Source organism: Typopeltis vanoorti, chromosome 18 (genome assembly GCF_054136105.1).
Source record: "Typopeltis vanoorti isolate ZY-2024b chromosome 18, IOZ_Tvanoo_1.0, whole genome shotgun sequence".
NCBI lineage: Eukaryota > Metazoa > Arthropoda > Arachnida > Uropygi > Thelyphonidae > Typopeltis > Typopeltis vanoorti.
Window position 1 is genome coordinate 38,833,010 of NC_143566.1, and position 21,833 is coordinate 38,854,842.

At 34.4% G+C, this 21,833-nt stretch overlaps 1 protein-coding gene across 1 annotated transcript in view; it reads right to left on the bottom strand.

The window, feature by feature from the left end:
* Positions 1-21,833, bottom strand: part of LOC150096605 (hepatocyte nuclear factor 4-gamma-like) — a 283,786-nt gene that overhangs the window by 175,181 nt on the left and 86,772 nt on the right. The gene's annotated exons all lie outside the window — the stretch shown is intronic.

Genomic DNA, 21,833 nt, shown 5'->3' on the forward strand with positions numbered 1-21,833 from the left:
TATGCCAAAATATACTAAGATACGCTATAACAACGTATGCTTTCTGCACACCCTACAAATTAAATAGATTAACATCGCTACAGTACAAAATGGCAAACCTGATCTTTTGGGAACAAAGAGAAAATAACGACCTTATAGACATTGCAATGTCAAAATACAAAATACTGACAGCAAAACATTTATGTCACTATGCAGCTTTGCTAAAACATTATTTCGATGCCAACTACAGGACAGTCAGAAATACATACCGTATAACAATACCTCAGACTACTAATTATATCACATATAAATACAATAATCACTACGGAAAGGCCACGCGAAACTTCTACATCCCAGACATGATAAACAAATTACCTTTTGAATACAGAAACCTTACAAACTACAATAGTCTGAAACGAGCTCTAAGGACATACTATGAAATACTAACAATATATTCGTTCAGGCTTCCAGTTCAGCGACGCATCAATACATTCCAAGTTATTGTGTGTGTGTGTGTGTGTGTGTGTGTGTGTGTGTGTGTGTGTGTGTGTGTGTGTGTGTGTGTGTGTGTGTGTGTGTGTGTGTGTGTGTGTGTGTGTGTGTGTGTGTGTGTGTGTGTGTGTGTGTGTGTGTGCGTGCGCGTGCGGGCGTGCGCGAATTTCTCAACCACAGATTTCGTAGCTTCTCAACACAGCAAAAAAAAAAAATACATAATAACCAACCGGTGTCATCCTCAGATAAGCTTACATACATATAAGCTTCGAGGATGAAAGCAAAAAATTAGTTCTCATCCGAGATGTATCATATGTAACCAAATGCATGTAATGTACATATCACATGAAAACCAATGTATGTAATGTATATATTATATGTAAACAAATGTACGTAATTTAAAAATCGCATGTAAACAAATGTAAGTAATGTATCATATGTAATCAAATGTATGCAATGTAATAAAAAAAAAATTTTTTAAAAATATTTTAAATGTAAATCATGAGTTTACACTGTATGTTTGTGAGAATAAGGAAATATAATATTTAGATTGCATATGTGTAAATACTGTTGTATAATCACACCTTTTCAAACTTGGAAAAAAAAAAAAATAGTAAACTACAACATGTAATATTATACAACTTATGCAACTCTGAACAATATAATTGTAAATTATTATTATGATTGTTACCTAAAAAAAAAAAAAAAATTGTTATCAGCATTACTATTTAAATCTCATTATATGTAGCACAAAGTGCTGAACCTTGTAAAATAATATACTGAATAGATGTTCATTGTACATATGTAAATATTTGAAAGAATAAAAAAAAAAAAAAATTATCATATATGATATATTGTCGAAATTAGGATCTATTCTTTTGAATCTTATCAGACTCAAATTTTCTTTGCTCTACTCTGCTCCTCTTTGAATTTTAATTCATGGAACTTCTTTTCTATAAGTCCAACTACCGAAAAAAAAAGTTAGATAATTTTCCATGGGGAGCTTAACGCTCACAAATTTCCACACTCCTATATATAAATTACCCCCTCTCACCGACTTTGAATCCTATCCATAGTTTTGCTCATGGATAGGATTCATGAACAAAACTATGGATAGGATTCAAACAAAACTATGAAACAAAACATTCCATTCCTAATCTTCATTTGATAAACTTTGTGGTACTAAAGATCCCAAGATTCAAGATCTCCCGTAAACATGCCATAAATACTGATCATAAATTATGAGATGGCGCATCAAAAAAAAGCGTCCCTAAAATCTTGATTTTTAACCAGAAGCATGATAAAGCATGAAGGTGTTTTGAGTGAATATGGGAAGGATTGTCAAGATAATTAATACCACCTCGTATGCTAACTCTAAATACTTTCTCCGATTTTGCGTTTGTATCGTGTCTTCTGTAGATATTTTCAGAGGTGGTGTTTTACTAGCTTCCATCACTTCTCCAATTTCCTCCAGATCTATAAAACGTGCAACTCCTAGTTATCACTATGTCCAACTTCAAACCAAATGAACTAACTTCTTTTCTTCCTCTTTTTTCATTCCATCTTTTTTCATTCATCGACCTGAACAGCATTCGCAGCGCAAAAACAACAATATTTTGCTTTTCAAAAATAAAAAGATCCAGAGCTTCCTTCACTCTTTTTAACATTTTCCCTATATAATAATATAGATTTCACACCTTCTCGTGCGCAGGATTAATATTAAAAAATTAAAATAACTTTATAATCAATTAAAAAGAAAGGTTTTTTTATCCGTAAAACATACAGTGGGTGAGCGTATTTTTTTAGTGACATAAGTAATGAACCCTAGGACCTATAATTTTAACTAATTCCTAAAATGTATAAAAATGTTCACATAAATTGACAACTCTTTCTGCAATTTATAGTTATTATTATCATTTTTTTTAATGTTATGAATCCCATTCAGGAAAGGTCAAAAGCCTATGGCAGATTAACACCGTTGGTGGAGGATTAAGGATAGTTAATATGAACATCCTGGAAATCAAACATAGAAATCTTTCTAGATTTCTTAATATTAAATATTAAATTGGAGGTCTCCAATTAATAATATTAATTGGAGACCTCCAATTATTAATTGGGGGTCTGAATTTTCAATTCAGACCTCCAATAAGCGGGATAGTAGTCTCACACCGGGCGATGAAATCCACCTACTACCGAATTAGTTAACAGCTTAGTTTATATACTTAACTATAAATTAACTAATACTTTAAATTACTCTTAACTCATAGTTTATGGTTAAATACTGGATTGGTTGGCCGAGTGGATCACATCTCCAATAGGTTACGGATTCGAATCCGGTGGTATGAATGGCTGGGGAAGTCTTTAGTTGTCTGTACACGATTTTTATCTGCCAGTGTAAAATTACCACTGCTTGGAGGCTACAAGTGGACTGAAAAAGCACCATAAGTATATCAGATGTATGTTTTAGCTGATATTTTTCCTATTTAGTAAATTGTTACTAAACTGAAAGCCAAAGTTTTCGAAATCAAACTTTTCAATATAAATAAAATCAATTTCGATAAGTTCAGGAGATTTCCTGCTAACTTTTGTTGGTATTATATTTTGATAGTTTATTTTGTGAGCGAATTTATTGCAATTTATGATATGAAATTATATGCTTTGGCAGCATTCTGTGTGTGTGTGTGTGTGTGTGTGTGTGTGGAGGGGGGGATGAAATGTTTTGCAAAATGCGTTTTTTGACAAACTCCGTCAAATTATCGTTATGGCCTCGTCTTCATCCTTCTCTTCCTGCAATGGAAGAGAACTCTTTATGAAGAACTCTTCATAAAATCATGAATAAAATTGAAAAATGTAATTCAAGTAAAATGAAGACTCCTATATAAAAGAATATCCTTTGAGATTATTTGAATTTTTAAAAATATTTTTGAAGAAATATTCTATAAGTCACTGGTCGTCTGGTTATATTTTGCTATAAGAGAAATGCGTACAGTGTACGTTGAAATAAAAATACACTACACTGCTACTACTCGTAACATCGCAGTAATTGTAAAGCTGGTTCATCTCTGAAGTAATCTAACGAAGACAACAGGCATAATACTTATTAAGCTATATATATAATAGCATAGCATAAGAACGATATTTAGAGAACAATACAATGCTTTATATGCAATAGCAGAATTATCACATGCAATTATTCTGATGCCTTAGCTGCTTTACAATAGCGAAATTGTCAGAAAGATTCATCTTCTGTTAGGTAAAATGTTACGTGGTTCCTCTATTTTGATTTTACTCCTTCACGTATATTAAGTTACTTATCCAGTGAAGGTTTAAAAAAAATATGAAGATATTGTTTCACATGCGTAAATCATCTTAGATAAACGAATAAGCTGAATTACCCCCCCCCCCCCACACACACACACAACCACCACAGTGCATTGGGTAACCTGAGATGGTTACTGCAAAAAAAGAGACAAGAGTTCGAATCCCAGCTATGATGAAAATAATTTTTTAAACAAGACTAATTAGCTGATCTCAAAGATGAACGGTGTTTATTCTGTTTGTCTGTTTATTTTTCATCTCAGAAACTAGAGATTTTCCATCTGTCAGAATAAAAGCATTTAAAATACTTACACTATACGATATACAATGCATAAATATCACTGAGAGTTCAGCTAGTGAAAGGAAAAAAATATTATGATGAAACATTATCTATTAAAAAATGAGGACTTACTAATGAAATGATTGGAACTGTCATTAGACAACCAAGGCCATGACACCAATGAATATGAGTGCATTATTCTCCATCCGATTATTTTTTCCTCCTTCAAAATGGAATTTTGAAGGAGAAAAATTTCGGTTTCTGAGAATAAAAACTCTCCCACCTCCGTGTAAGACCGACTAACTCATCTTCAGCTGAATTGACCTTTTAAATATGCCTTAAATATCCCTTGGATTCTAGGAGGGGTGGAATTCAGGTCTTTCCAAATAGCGGACACCGTTGTTCTTCCAAATTCTTCGATTATGGAGCAGTAATAGGACAGATAACGAAGATGAATAATTTTCATGCACTTTAAATCGATAAGAAACACTAAAACAAATTGTAAAATGAAGAATATGGTGTTAATTGAAGTTAAACATAGATCTTAGGGGTAAGGTTAATCAGATCCAAGATCAGTATGCTAAAGCTGCTATATTTCCTAAATGTCTGAGATGGTTTTAAAAAATATATATTCATCGTATAAAAACAAAAAGTTTTCGTTCATTATATACAGCACTGTTAGTTCCTTACTTAATGTTGCGGCTCGGTTCTAAACTGCATATATTTAAGAATATTGGCTCACGAAACTTACAAGCAATTTAGTAAATTCAGACTATATTTATATTATTGTTGGGGAGAGGATTAATAAGATCCAGCAAGGTTTCTTGTGTATATTATATATAACCTGTCAAAACCGGCATTTTAATGCACTGGATAATAAAAAAAAAAAACACTAAAAAATTATTACAATCCAAAGATCGAAAGGTGAGTATCATCGATACTCACTTTTCACCACACACTCACCAAGTTAGGTTTGAATTGTCCAAACCAAGAGCGCGCGCACACGCACGCGCACGCACGCACACACACACACACACACACACACACACACACACACACACACACACACACACACACACACACACACACACACACACACACACACACACACACACACACACACACACACACACACAGAGAGAGATTTGGTTATGATAGATAGAGAACGAATAACTGTATATAGACAGATTAAAGGAAAAGGCAATACTAACATGTACGCAACAGAACCTTTGAAATGCACTAGGAAAAAAATAAGCATTCTCACGTTTGTAAAAGACTTAAAGCTACATTCTAATCCAGGTTCTTAAATTTTTTTTTTTTTTAAATTTTCATCGAAATTTCCTGTTTTTCAACAAGTATTTGCAAATTATTCTGAGAACAGATGAAATTTTCCAACATAAATACACTTCTTTTTTTTCTGGGAGGGGGGGGGGGTATAATCTAATCAACCAAACCAATGGATATAATTCCATTTCCTGCTATGAAATCGATCTCTGTCTCTTTCTCTCTCGCTTTGTCTTTCTATATCTCCATAAGAGCCAATTTTACAGTAGCCGGTCCGTTTCATATACTGTATCCTATTTCATGCAGGTGCACTTAATGCACGTGCACGGTCAAACAATCAGAATATTGAGATTGTTAAATTTATTTTTTCTTATTAAAATTCCGTATTTGTTGGGTCTATAATCATTGTCTATATTCATATTGGAAAAGCATATGTTTCGCTTAGATATATAGTAATTTAGACATCAATTTATTTAGACGTAAAATTAATATCGACATGAAGAGGAGCTATTTTTCTGATTTCACTTTTACCAACTAATGCTACCGTATTAAGAAGCATTTATTTTTTCTTTCTTTATTTTTTTTTCAAGTATTTTGTAAGTTAAGTGGGGAATGCCTTATAAATTGCAATTTTCATTCACTGAATTACTGTCCGAAAGAGAAATAATGCAAATTTTCTTTCATTTAACTCTAATATTCATATTATTCCTATTTCAGATTTCCGCATTGAATATATAAATGAATATTATTCGCTTACATCATAATTAAATGTTATTTAATTCTATGACTTTAAACTAAAACCTAAAACATTTTTTAAATTCAAATGAACTATTTTTACATATAACTAATACCAATAACAAAAGTGCAAATTATTTTCCATAAATGAATTTTTCATATATGGAAAATGCAATTTAAAAGAGGTATTTAATTCCTGCAGGCCACCGGTGCCCTATCTTTTCATTAAAAGTTTTTGGCCTGTATAGTATGGCTGGAGACGAAACAGCAAATGAGTTTAGGGCTTAACAAGCTCAAATTACAAGAACTGTCTGAATTCGTGACATCGTGTGAACACATCCTTTTTAAGAGCCGTATCATCTTTCGATAAACTCAAGACTTGAATTGAAATCAAATTCCTTCGGAAAATCTATGAACGGCATGCACCACGTACTCTAATAACGACTTCCCGCTCTAAACGTTCAGGATCAAATAAATTCAAAAGAATAAAAAAATATAAAAAAAAATTAACGGGATAAATATGTACAGAGGGCTGATAAATAATAGACAGATATAATAAGGAATACTTATTTGAGGAGAGTTAAAACTTTTAAAGGGTAAGTTTAAAAGTTGTTTGTTTTACATTAGTACTTATTACTGAATGTCATCAGTTTTTTTTTTTATTGAAAAAATACTCAAATACTCGCTAACTAGCAAGCAGCATTTTAATTTTGAGGAAAATAAAATTAAAATACTCCATATAAATAAAATTATCTTTCCGAAATTAAAACAAAATGTTCTTTAAGGACAAATTAATTAGAATTGCATTCCAAATAATAGCATTAATAAAATAATTAAAAAAATTACTTTACTTAAGCATTTATTTGCTTGAAGAAATAAATGTGTTTCGACTTCCCACTTCAAATGTAGTCCATGTCGAAAACAATTCGTTGTCCAACACACTCTTGCAATTTTTAAAGACTTTTGACAAAAGCATGTGCAAGAGGGAAGAAATATTGCACAAGGTTACGCTGAAAATAATCTGTTGATATTAATGAGATCTGTGATCTATCAAAGCAGGATCAGGGAACTCAGCATCCCAGGAGGGAAGGAATGGAGAACCGAACCAAATCCTTATTTATTTTAAGTAATTTCATAAGCGGAAGCTGTGATAGTAAATATGACAGAGTAAATCTTTTAGGAGCATTCCTCTCAAAACAGACAATCAGATTATAAAATACATCTACGCTTGCCATGAATGAGGCTATCACGCAGACTATATTACGCTGTCTCCTCTCCCTTTCAAGAAAAATTTCTTAAAATATATTACACTCACCACTTTCTATCCATACTAATAAAAGATTACTATGTTCCCCCAAGTCAGGAATTGACAAGCAAGCATATCTTGAATTTCTCACTGGAGTTTGTCAACTTCACATATATCAATTTACCAATTCTTTCATGATAATGATATTTTAGCTAGAATAACTGTTTTCGAACTGAGTGGAAGAGCTAAATATAATGTTTATACTCCGCGCATCCACACTTTTAACCATGGAACACAGAAAAAAATCGACCACATAACTCAAATAATTTCTACATACAATACATTGTAGTGTGTCTGCCATAGTTTCGTCACCACTCGTTTAAATCGGCAAAAATGCACTCGATTGCAGACGACAATGGCAAAGGATGGAGAAAGTCCTCTTACTTCCTTTGAAATGCTTTACAAGATCACACACACGCGATGTGTGAAAAGAATGCAGAATCTCCCAATTTCTCTTCCCCATTAAGGTTACATATTATGCTGGAAAGATGAGTTCTCGCTAACATGAACAATATTGCTAACTTTCTTCTTGTAAAATCATCGATTGTGATTCCATTGCAGATTTTTTTATAAATATTTTATTGTGTAGTAATCACCTTATGTCTTCTTCAAGCTGAATAGATGTAAATTATCAATTGTGAGAGGAGAAAATTTAAATATGCCACTCTCCTACAGCCAGGCCCGTTCCGTATCGGGGTGCAATGAACCCGGGCGGCACAATTTAGGGGGGGGGGTATAATCGAACAGGTTCATAAAAAATAGGGAATAAATAATACACTGAAGGGGGGGGGCACAAAAGTTTTGTACCCAGGCGGCGCAAACCCACGGAACGGTCCTGCCTACAGCCACCAATACAAACTAGTATTTAAATTTATTACATTTACTTTCAAAATGGAGAGAGAGAGAGAGAGAGAGATGTATAAAGTGCAACAAATTAAAAACTGGAAGACCCAGTGATAACAGTCGTTGTCGAAGTGACGAATCAGTGTTATGTATTAAGAAATGCCGGATATGATTTTTCACTTCATACTGCATTTCAGAGGTTTCGTATTTTTGAGTTCAATTATTTGTCACAATCAAACAGGAATGGTCAAGCAGTCGAATTATGTGGAAAAGTCATAATGCATAACTTTCAAGTAGATGAATTAATTGAATCTTGGGCATACTTTTGCACCTCTAAATAAAAGTAATAATATCATTAACTTATTACTTCTAGTTAATTTAGCAAATCCTAATACATTCTTCGAGGTAATTATTTTCATTAATTTAAAGTTATCTCACTCCCAAATACCTCTCACCAATTTTACAAACTGCTAGTTTATAATAATGGCAAGATGATAACTTGACGAGTCTTTTTTTTTTCTTTTTAATTGTAATTCCACTAATCGCTGGGAAACTATGATCCATTAGTATTTTGGTTAGCCTAGGTTGGATAAACCAGTAATTGAGACCAAAACATTTCATACTACTTCAGGTTTCCAAGTCTCGGGAGAAGAGGCAATGAAAATCACCCAATACTTCATTAAATGGATTAAGCAAACTAATATTGTGCAACACTAATACTATAGTCTGATTTATGTTGCTGTTGCCCACTTCACCGAGTTAAACAACAGCAAAACAGCACTGACCGAACTTGGGTTAAATTGGATAAATTACATTACTTAAAAAAAATAAAATAAAAACTAAAAAAAAGCGGTCATGCGTCAAAAAATAATTTTTTGTCACTCAAAAAATATTTTTGTCATTATTTTTGAATATTATTGCTATTATTAGTAGTAGTAGTATTACTTTATTTTGGGAGTACTTCTGGACTCCCAAAATAAACTCATGGCTACCCACCACGGAGAAGACCGTACACAAACCCACGTCAAATAAAATATATTATGTTAATTTAGTGTCTGAATCCAGCTAACTCGCCTGCTTTCAAAAAATCCTTATAAATATGGAAGGCAAATTGACTCCAGATGTGCAATATAATCATAAATACTCACTATAATCATTGATTGAGAGGAAATTAAAACTGATTCTGAGATGTATGGTGTTTCATTATTTGTTTACTGATATTCCGGTTTCCGAAACACAACGAATTCCTTTTTATATGGGACAGCGAAGAAAACTAATTTTGGATACTCTTGATGTAGGGGGAGGAGGAGAAATGTAATGATGGAAAAATCGTAAATAAATACTTATTTAGCTACGCATAATTAAGAAAATGCAAGATAACAAAGATATAACCGACATATATCGATGATATATTTTTTTTTCAATTTGCACTGGACTGGACCAACTAAACTTTTTCTGCGTATTGGACACAAGGTTTAGGATTAGGTTAATTTAGATAAGGTTAATAAACAGTAGGAAAATATACTTATTCACAAGTGTATACAAAAAAAAGTAGGTCATTTGTTTTATTTTCTAATTTGAACTATGTTAAACATAATGATGGCAATTGGCTGAAAACGGGAAGTGTGAAGACATGGCAAGGGCAGTCAAAGCGAAAATGTTTTGTCTAATTCAAAAGGCAAAAATACAAGCTAATAAGGGGATTCACGACATCTGGTATTATCAAGAAAAGGGGATCGTAGTATGGTAAATTTTAAATTTTGGGAACCAATGGCGTACAGAAATATTTTCAAATGCTCTCTCTCTCTCTCTCTCTCTCTCTCTCTAGCGTGTTCTAGAAGTATCTTATAAGATACATCTAAAATACGCTGTCGAAAAAAAAACAAAAAAAACAGCAGAATGGAAAAAAGAATTCAGCCAACATGAAACCAAATACTAAAAGCAAAACAGTAGGAGGAGAGTGTATTATGAGTTAGGGTGAACCTTTTCTATATTTTCCTGTGGTTGGCGTATTATTATTATTTGACACCTCCAGGGAGTCCAAAGACTCATAGAGGGAGAGTGTACCAACAGCATCGAATGATTTCCCCTTCCAACTACTAACCGCGCTCAAACTTACTTAACTGAGCCATTAGTAGCAGAGGCTCTACCAATCGACCAACCTTTGCTGGCAAAGGGTGGATTATGTGGGATCAAAAATATGACATTCTGGGAGGAAACATTTAGACAACACAATCCATTCGCCTTATAGTCTTTGAGTTATTTTGGTATCACATAAACAATCAACCAATAAACTTATAGCCTCATATGTTCCACACTGTGACTAGCCGATTGATACTGCTTCGTTTCTCTCTCTCTCTCTCTCTCTCTCTTTCCTTAAAAATGATAAGGTAGCCTTTTCTCATTATTTTTCTCTCCATATTTCTCCAAATTTTATCGCAGGTCTTTTTTTAAATGTTAGTTGTTCACGCCTAAAATTTACTATCACACTGAATTTTTGCTCTAGCCAAACCTGTGTTACTTTATACCCTACGATATCTTACATTCTTATTTCTTAATACAGATTTTCCAACACATTATCAATCATAGATAACACCGTCGTCTCTACAGATTTTAGCATAAAAAATCTCGTTTTATTATTGTTATTAGATAAAAGGATAAATTACTGTCGAAAAGATGTCTGAGCTGATCGCAGAATTCCTTTATCTAATCATCCATAAGATCTACTCCAGAATAACCTTCATAATATACAGGTTATTTATATAAAGGACGAATTCAGCAGTTTGTCCTTGAAGTATATAACCTAATAATCCATATTTAAATTAAGGGGATATAAAATCCCACATTGTTTCAAAACCGAATAAGAAACTCAAAGATTGGAATCAGAGAGTTTCATGCCGAATATAGTAAACTATAAAGTATCGGCGATCACTAGCGTGAGCTAATTATATCGCCGAAATGAAGCTTATTAGCTCTTTATATTTAAGTAACTAATAATCCATTCTTGGCTGATCAATTCACAGGCCGATGACACAGTTTGATGTCGAATCATCAGTACAATAATAAAGCAAGTGGCCAACTGCTCTGGTCACTTGCTTTCTGGTTACTAAAAATTTATTCTCCTTCACAAGGTTTAGACAACTCGTCGAAAGACGAACAATGCTATTACGTTAAAGATCTTCATTTTTAAGTAGCAATACAGATTATTTTACTTGGTTAATGTGAACCGATAGCTATTATTCAATATATAGAGAAGAGAGGATAGCCAGTAAAACGCGACTTGTCTTCTCTTCTCTATACTGGTGGTGAGTAAGAGAGAGAGGATGCTGGAAAAATTCAGTAAAGCAAATTGTGGTCAGTTTTCTACAGTGAATTAGACATGAATTAATTAATTACACGTCAGAATCAGCTGCGGAACAATCAAAAATACCGAAGTTTAACTGCTGGAGGGAGTGGAGGAATGTGATTATAGTAGGATAGCAATGTTGGTTCACATACTAAACTGCTAAAAGAAATGTCGGGAAATTCTGATCAAGACGAAGTTTACATAAGCATAAAAACACCAGAAACAATGATGATTTTAAAAGACTTACGGGAATAGTAGAGCACAAATTTTTCTGTTACGAATTATTTATCAAATTATTTTCACACCTCGTTTTTAGGAATAAACTATCCGCAACTTTTGCTTAATTTGCAATTAGAATTTTAGATAACTAAACTTGAAAATAAGACCGCAAAATGACTCTTAATTTAGAAATATTACTAAAATAATTCATGTTTAGAATAAGCTGGCAGGTGTAAAGTAGTATTTGGCGATAAACTGAGATATAATGCAACGGGAACGTTCATGGGCTATTTAATGTTTAATAAATAATAAGTAATCAGAATGTTCAAGATACTAACCTGTTTGTTCATGGGTCAGTATGCTTATTTTTCAATAGGAAAAATCTGGGTTGTTGGAAGAAAAAAAAATGTTGACGTTCTACGAACAAGTTCTTTGCGTTGGTACAGGAGGGATTCGAACTCAAATAGTCTTATCAGGTAAATCATGTATAGTATGTTGCCTAGCCAGTTGTTAGACATCTTGGGTTTTTACAAAACTTAAAATTTTAACTTATTATTTGCAGAATCATTCAAAGCAAAGGCAGAGCAGTGAACATTACACCATTTGGAAAATCGATATACCTAAATATCTAATTTGTTTAGCTAAAATGTGTATTACAAACTGAGAGAAGATAGTTATAAATGGAGAGGCGAGAAAGATATCTTGAAAACTTATGCTGTGGAATCGTAAAATTATACGCTTTAGGTAAAGTTCCAATAAAATTATGAAATCAAGACATATGTTGGAGAATGTTTGACGCTCTTCATAAAATATCATAAAAGCTAACCCTAGCTTTGAAGTCGGTGGTATTATCAAGCCTCAGCATGGCTTAATCAAGTAAGCCTCATAATCACAATTATCATAGTTGTTATTAATATTGCTATTATTCACTTATGATGGAAAAAGCTTTCCAGCATAAGTGAATAATAACCGAACACTGAACTCTTCGAGCAGACTGCAATGTGTTAACAGTATAACTGTAAATAGCCTGAATACTAATAATAATCTCTCTCTCTCTCTCTCTCTCTCTCTGTGAAATGTATATTTATAAAAAAAATAATAATACATTCAGAATTGTACACTTAATCCCTGTAGTGACGAAAGAATGTAACAACTATCTTAATAGTATATGAAACATACAATGTATGCAAGATGATGATAAACGTGATGATTTTTAAATAGCATTACGAATATAACAAGTATTTGTTTTTTCATGTGCAACGTATAAATTATAATAGTACGTATGAATTACAAAGACTGAATAACTATTTTTTTTTTTAAACTAATACTATTAATAATAATTATATTATTAATTCTACTTACTGTAACAAAAACGAAGTACTTCGGAATGAAACTTTTGTATGATAGTGTTAAAAAAATATAACTATTCTCGAAACCAATAAGATTATTATTGCTATTAAAAAATTATTACCGATTTAAAAGCTGTATTGTGAAAAAAGTGAAATGACCGCATTCAGCATCCCCCACTACTATAGTACGCCCACAGATACGAGACCTTTCGACACTTCTGCGCATGTCAAAATTAATCAATCCGTCTTGTGGGATGAGTTGTTTATTATTACACGCCGCAAATGAACTTTTCTCTTATGAACATTGTAGTTTTTAAAGTGGTAAATATTTTGCTTGTATAACAGTTGGAAAATTTTACGTATAAAGCACGTGATTTCGCGGTTGGTGACCAATTCCTACATCGCCTTATTTCTTTCTCCCCTATAACGTGAATTGACTCTTCTTGGCAGCCTGCTAACGACAGCTCTCGCTTCTGTGGTCGGACTATAACAAAAAGAAGCTCTAAATGTAAGTTTTGAATTAAAATAAACAATAAATTGAAAATAAATGTAATGGCAAAATGCAGAAATAACTGTATATTTCAAGGTATCGCGCGCGCGCGTGTGTGTGGGGGGGTGGGGGTGGGGTGTTTCTCATGCTGATGCAGCGATATATATCCGAAATACTGCCAACTCACCAACGACTGATCAGTGTCATCCTCAGAAAAACTTAAACTGAGAATTTTTGCTCTCTTAGCCTGCTCACCGAAAAGAACAGTAAGCCTATGTGCTCTGGTGGTTTGTCTGCCGCTTCGCTAGGCGAAGGCCTGGCGCGGTGACGGGCTTGCTTCTGGTTGTACTGGGCTAAGGTTCGACTTGGTGGTCACGTGGAATTTGACAGATGCCAGAGAGTGATCCTTTTGGACACTGATTAGTGATTTGGAGCACTGACAAGTTTGCGGATACTAGACAGTGGCCTTTTAAAGGTCACCTGTTCCAAGTGTTTGGAACTTTGGCGGTTTTGAACATGCTGTTCCTGCCTGCTCACTGTTCTTGTCTGCCGCTTCGCCGAGTGAAGGCCTGTCGCAGTGGAGGACTTACTTCTGGTTGTGGTGGGGCTGAGGTTTTGCAGATACTGGACGGTGGTCTTTTAAAGTTCACCTGTTCCAAGTTTTTGGAACTTGGGCAGTTTTGAGCATGTTTTTCTTGCCTTGGGAGAGCTCTTGAGCATCTAGCGATTGGTGTTTCCGGGGTGGCCTCTATCGGGGCCGTGTCGGTGAATGTCTTTCCCTGGAATATAAGCCGTTCTGCTCGGTGGTTGGGTGAGCCAGTCACTGAGTAGAACCACCGCTAAGTTAAATGATCTTTCGGGTAATTCGTTGAGTTTAGAGTAATGTGGGGATCACCTAGCTTTTGGAGCAGACCCTTTACTTATATAATGGTCTCTGAAGAGAACCAACCAGTTCGAAACAGCTGTCAGGCAAGTGAAACCTTAAAAAAAAATGCACAAATGAAATGCGAATATATGGACGCTTGGGCAGCGCTCATGTCTTTTAAGTAGTGCAAGCTAAGGCAAATCCTATGTTGAGGACTGTATTCTCGTAAGCTCTCACGTCAATTTTACGAAACTTTCATAGTTTCTACAAACATCTGGCTTTGAAATAATGTTGGATCTAATATCCACTTTGCCTATGTAATTTTACATTGCCGAAATGAAACCACATGGCTATTTCTTTAGTAATAATCTTGTTATAATATTTAGGACTTTTCAGAAGTAAGAGTGACAAGAAGGTTAATTTTTTGCGAAAAAAAATGAAAAGATTGAGTTTTAGTGAGGTTAATATTTTAGTGAGGTCAATTGTTCAGAAGTAACACTTGGCGCGAAAGAAAAAACTTTAATTTCTTGGATACTGAAGTGGCAATACTTATATATTTCGGCTAAGAAAATCTAAATGTGAGGATTATCCCACGAAGAAATGGTTTTGAGATCAAAATTATTTTTGCAGAAGTAGATATTTTGCAGAATTTTTGTTGATTTGTGCAACTCAATTGCGGATTGAATTTGCAATCATCTGGAGAAGGTAGCTGATATACAGAAGGAGGAGAGTAGGTAAAACTTTATCAAGCTCTGATTTTTTATTTTACTATTTTTTGTTTATGTTTGTTTACATTAGTCAGTTTATATTCACACGGATAGTGTTTCTCAGCTTTTGTAGTGTGTACAAATCGTAGTGAAATTTTGCAAGCCCCATCTAAAATATACGAATATTCTGAAAGCTACAAGAAAAATTTCCACGACTCATCAATATACTACTTGTGCCGATGCATAGTAACTTTCAAGAAAACAAAATATAAACATGCGAATTTTTAAATATTTTAAATTTATAGGATGTAAATATTTTCAGTGCCATATAAACATCGTGCAACATAAGAAAGTAACTGAATTTGTATTGTTAATTGTAGTTGGTGAAACTGCTCATTACAAATATAAAAAAAAAAACAAATAATAAAAGCAAACGGTATTATTTTTCATTAGGGAAAAAGTGAGGGCATATTGACTTCTTTACTTCTGAACAGTTATTCAATTGGCAACTCTTGGATTTTAAATAAGTTATGATATTCAAAATTTATGTATAAATATTGAATAGCACTGATTATGCTATTCAGAATTACTACACATACAAATGGAACGCATAACTAAAATCTGATAAATCTCTTTAAAAAGCTTTTAACTAATGGAATCGTGCCAGATAATATTTTGAACAAACACAGCATTGTGATGTCTTATTAAGAAATTTGGAAACAGTTTCTACTTGAGAAAAAAAATAAGTATCTTTCCTATAAACAGAATTTTAATAAAAACAAAATAAAGAGAAAAGTAAAACAAATTAGATACTCAGTTTGATAATTAAAAGTCATATTTTATGGTAAGTAAGGGTCAGTACACGAGGTAATTTAAACAATGAGCACAATATTGATGAATAAATAGAAAACATCGACCAATGTTTTAGCAGTCCATTCATTCTTTCTCTCTCTCTCTTTTCCAAACGATATTTTAGAAAGCTGTAAGAATTCTAAAATGTTTGAAAATAATGCATGAAAGCAATGGAGGAAATGTATAAATTAACCGAAAACAAATTAATATTATAAATAAAACAATTTTAAACGATACGGCTGTTTAAGATCACACCGAAGAATAAGGTTATGATTGTTATGTTTTATCTGATAAACGTATGTGTACTCCAGCCAATTTCTGTTTTGTAGAGGAAAACATAATGTACACAATATCTGAGATCGAATAGATTGCGCTCAGCTGAAAAGCTCTCTCTTATTAACTGTTTTTCGCATCATATCGGGATTCGAACCTAGGAAATTATTTCATATGCTCTAAGAAGATGCTGAGAGATATTGCAAAGTCGTATCGATAAGACTGTTCACACAAAGAGGAGACAGGTTAGGAGCATTGCACGCGTCCATAATAATAAATTGCTACCACTTCCACAACCGGTCAATTCAACGCAACACTCGCTTCTGTCCCTTGATAGGATAGGAGCGATCTCGCTAACTTCCCTTGTGTAAATGGGTTTAGGAGCAAATATTAATATAATTATAGACAAGGCAGTTGTTGTACTAAAAGACTCTTGTATTAGCTGTGCAATTCGTTGAAATTGATCATTATAATAGTCATTCGGGAACAACTATGATTGTTTTCCAAAAAAGATGATGTGCTGATGAGATCGGAGATGGCTAATTACGTCAGTGCGTGCTTCATCGAGCTACGGAGAGACCACACGACATCTGATGATGTCCAATGAATAGATGGGTGGACGTGAGTCACCAAACCTTCCAGAAAGGTGACATGTCTGTAGACATAAAACATATGCATTTGGCATACTGGTAGAATACATATAAGAAACAGGTAGTGTTATCCACTATACAATTCCAACAACAGTCTCTCATAAATAATACTCATATGCTAGCAGGGTCAGCTGAAGAATACATTCAGTTAACAGAAAAATGTCGGCTTTATAGCTTTAGCTGCTTGGGCTGAGATTCCAATCCAACCAAACCAAACATGGATCGCTGGAGTAAAAAAAAAAACGTATGAAATTTAAATAAACATGAATACGTGAACAGAAATGCAACTGAACTATCCAGACATGGCGGCTATAATGGATATCACGTGTGTGATATATTTTGAAACTGGATAAAATGTTTCACTTTTGCATAATTTGAAACTGCGAAATTTTAAGACAGGAATCACACTTTAAAGGAAGTAAAAGACATTTTAACGTGTTTAATTAGAAAAGTGTATCGTATCGTTATTAATATTTTGCTATGAATCAGGGCTAGAATATCATGTCTAATCATAATCCAGGTTTTTCCGGTTCGGGATTTTCAACCAACATAAAAATCAAGCTGTCCAGAGCACATATACAATTTGTATGGCGGACTAGAGAAATGGGAGTCGAACTCTCTCACCATTTGGCACAACGGCAACAATAATAACAACGAAATCTGTAGAAAGGCTGTGTGTGTGTGTGTGTGTGTGTGTGTGTGTGTGTGTGTGTGTGTGTGTGTGTGTGTGTGTGTGTGTGTGTGTGTGTGTGTGTGTGTGTGTGTGTGTGTGTGTGTGTGTGTGTGAGAGAGAGAGAGAGAGAGAGAGAGAGAAGAGAGAGAGAGAGAGAGAGAGAGATGTAAGGATCGGCTGGTGAGGCAACAGACAGCTTTACCTCATGGCAGTGTAAAAGTGATGCGCCGATCTTCCTAACGAGATCTTTTACAGGCCTTTTACTTATACCATTACCTTATTAGTATTATTTATTTAAAAAGAGCTTTTATTACTGATATTTGGAAACTAAGGAATTTATTTCTTCGTCTTTCGCAACGAAGGTAGTGGGTGAAGTGCAAAATAAGAGTTCATATTAGATATTTACAATTGATTTGGCTTTCTCTGTTGAGAATCATTCAAGTGAAAGCTTATCAAAACTTTCACATGTTTTTCTAGGTCAGTTTGCGGTGTTGATTTTCGTGCGGGAGGGAGGCTAAGTATGTTGAAATAAGTTTTGAAGAAATAAACTGGACGCTGGTTGTTTATGCCAAGGCAACTACAGCTAAGAGACAAGCATATTATGTGTATAAAATCTGGATGTTTTCTAGCAGGTTTATACGTGTTATGGGATCAAGAATCCTTCTAGCGTCATACAAGATCGGCTAACTCCACCTGTAGATTAAAAAGTCCTTATAAATATTATACGACGGGAATCGAACCAATTTCTTTCCAAGCAAAAGGCATCGTTGCTATCAACTGTGCTATGGAGGTCAACGAGGAAGTAAAACTTCTGGAGAGGTTCACATAAATAAATATAAAGGCACGTCATTCAAGCATATACTCCTCTGCTAAACTCTGTAACATATCTCGGATATAATCAAATCTTCCAAGAAAGCCACCATCATACGTTATACGAAAACAAGTTATTTCGTACGAAAACAACTTGAATTAGCAGAATTGCTAGTCTCACTAGTCTCGCTAGGCTATAAAAGATTTTTTCAACCAAAAATTATTTTTACCATTCTTTTAAATCCATTTTCAATATCTTGTGTTGTTGCATAGTTACACGCACTATTCATACTAGGTAGAAATTCCTCTCCGTGTTTATAATGAGCAAAATAAAATATGGGGGAGAGACATAAATGTAGTTACCAACCGCTCGTGCTTGGTGCAGACACATTAAGTTCAATTGTCAGCTGACTCTTTATGTTTAGATTATGAAATGTCTCGAAACGTCATTCCCGCCCACGTTGCCCTAATGTCAGCTGTTCCTGGATGCCCGGGCACTCATACCAACCCCTTTTCTCTTATTTTATGCTCTGCCGCAGCGTAGCTACGGTGAGGTCTGAGCAGAACGTGATTCTCATTGTGACACGACTCCTGTTGTTGAAATCTGATGCCACACTATCAGAAACTTCCTTCAGCAAGAGTTCACTTGATTCGCATAGCCTCAAATAACACAGATGAAAAGTGGGGAAAGGCTGGGGGAAATGAACCGGCTATGCAAAATTCTATGGATATTGTTTTCGAGATGAAAGTGAAATGATAAAACCTTTTCGTGTACGATTTTCAGCAGTAGTCTGTCTGCAAACTAAATTTATTCATGAATATATACATCTCACCACAAATTTATGTACAACTGTGTACATAAATATGTACAAAAACTGTGTACATAAAACAAATTTATGTACAACTGTGTACGCGCGTACGCAGTTGTATGAATGTATTTTAGTTAAAACTGAAATATGAGGAGCAAAAGGAGAATTACAATGAAGGATTTCTATAACCTAATTTTGTATTAATGAAGACTAATTTACTAATGCATTAAAAAAAAACTGTTTTTGAAACATTCTCGAATGCGAACATCTCATACTATAGCTATTGTAGCACTCTCTCAGATAAATAGTGATCTATGAATATTATGACACAGTTACATGTCATCATTACAAATGCTTTATCAGCAGAAAAATAATCTGCAGACTGTACTAATGGATGCGACTTGGGTGAGATGGTTGGAATTACGACCAAAGCAACTATAGCAGTATGAGGCTAAGGGTAAATGTGGGTTCTCCGGCAAGTATGCATGATGAAAAAATGCAAGGGGACGGAAAGCTTTCCGCTTACACATGAGATCGGCTAATTCGCCTTCAGGTGAAAAGGCCATTAGAAAGGAAGGATACGAGAAACCTTAGAAAGGTTCCTCACATTCTTGACGGGATTGAAACCAGACTGTTTCAAACTGACAGACAATTAAAACAGAATTGTTACTAACTAGCAAATATCGTGCCTGCGCTATACAGGGGCTCTAGTTGAGGCAAAGGCATTTTCGCAACTATCGTTTTCTAATCGAACAATATTTTCAATTTCAAACTTTTTTTTGCATTTTTTAAGAAAACAGTTTTCATCTACTTCGATTCGTTCAAAAATGTTTTGCTTGAGTGCTGACTGTACAGGATAACTGGTCCTGAAGTAGTCCTCAGGTCGAATCTCTAGGACGGCTCCTAGAGACTCGAGGATTACCTCAGGATTGGTATCTTCGTTCAGTTTTCCATTTACAGTCCCTAATTCTGGTTCTCGATCACCGCATCCCCAAATCAGGTATTTCCTGATATTCCAGCACCTTATTTCAGGTCCTATCGAGGCAATCCCAGTACAGCCAGGTTGTCCTTTCTCTTAGACTAACTTTAAGCAATGTCATGTATTCAGTTCATGAAAAGCTGGCTTCACATACGTTACTTTTATATCTGACTTCAATGTGTGTTTTCTCAGGATCTTTTGAGTTATTAAGACTGAAATAACTAATACTCTGAGGCCTGTTTGATTTGCATGTTCTTATCCGATTTGTCAACATGAAAAACCCGTCACTTTCATAATACGTACATGTCTTTGCAACCAATGTCAGGATGGTTTTTCTGTATGCGACATGAAAGTCCATTATTCAGAAAAAAACTTGTCCATATGAGACCCGACAACTTACTTTCGATTGAAAAAAAATGAACATTTCTTTTATTCTAAAGAAATGTTCATCACGTCCGCGATTAGCTAAATCCAGTTACAAAATCGCATGCATTCAATTTAAATACATTTAACACGTTCATTGCCAATCACGCGATATCGCGCGATGCGAGTTCTCACCAAACGGCCGATAAGCGTTATCGCGTGGACGTCGCTAACTAAATAAAAAAATAAAAAAAATTTGGCCACCACACGAAATTCCAATTTTCAGCTTGGCAATGAACGATATCGCGCGATCACGCGATGCGAGTTCTCACCAAACGGCTGATCACGCATTATCGCGTGGACGTCGCTAACTAAATAAAAAAATTAAAAAAATTTGGCCACCACACGAAATTCCAATTTTCAGATTGGCAATGAAAGTGTTAAATTGGTTTCTATTTTACTACATTATTAAAGATAAAATAGCACAATAATCTTAGAATGAAAATTTTGGGGATAGAAAGGCAATAAATTTTGTGGTGCAAAACCCAATCCAGTACTTAGAATCAACATTATATCAGCTGTGCTCACCTCATTTATCCTAGTGGGTATAAAGAGACCTGTGGACCGCATACTTTTAGTGATGTCCCTGCAGTAAAAAACCTCACTAGAAAAGAAAAGCATGTGATGCTAACTTACAACTAACACAACTATACGTTAATGAGTGAACTTGAATGAATTATTTCGATCCTCAAAATTAACTTTTCTAGCGAAAAATGCAAATAGAATACATTCTATTTCAATATACCTTCATACTGAATTAATTTCTTATGACTTTCCATTATCTGACAAATCTGTAAAAAGAGAGGATGAGGGGGGGGGGATAGCCTGAATATGCTATTCCAATGTGAGCGAGGACTAATAGCTAATGAACTAAGGTTCACCTTCCTCGTTGCGTTGAACAAAGCTGTTTGATGGCTTGGTGATTAAAAAGTGTATCATTCTCACAAAATTTTAAACCCATTCACATTTCGCAAATCTTAACTAAATCTAACCTAGTTGAACTATATTATTGCCAAATGCAACTCATTCTGACAGAACCCCCCCCCCCTGCGTAGTACTATACACTAGCTCATCAGTCACCCTCAGATTCGATTGCGTGTTCTATTTGAGCTGCCTGCAAGCCCAATTTCAGATTCGAGTTTGTTACTACA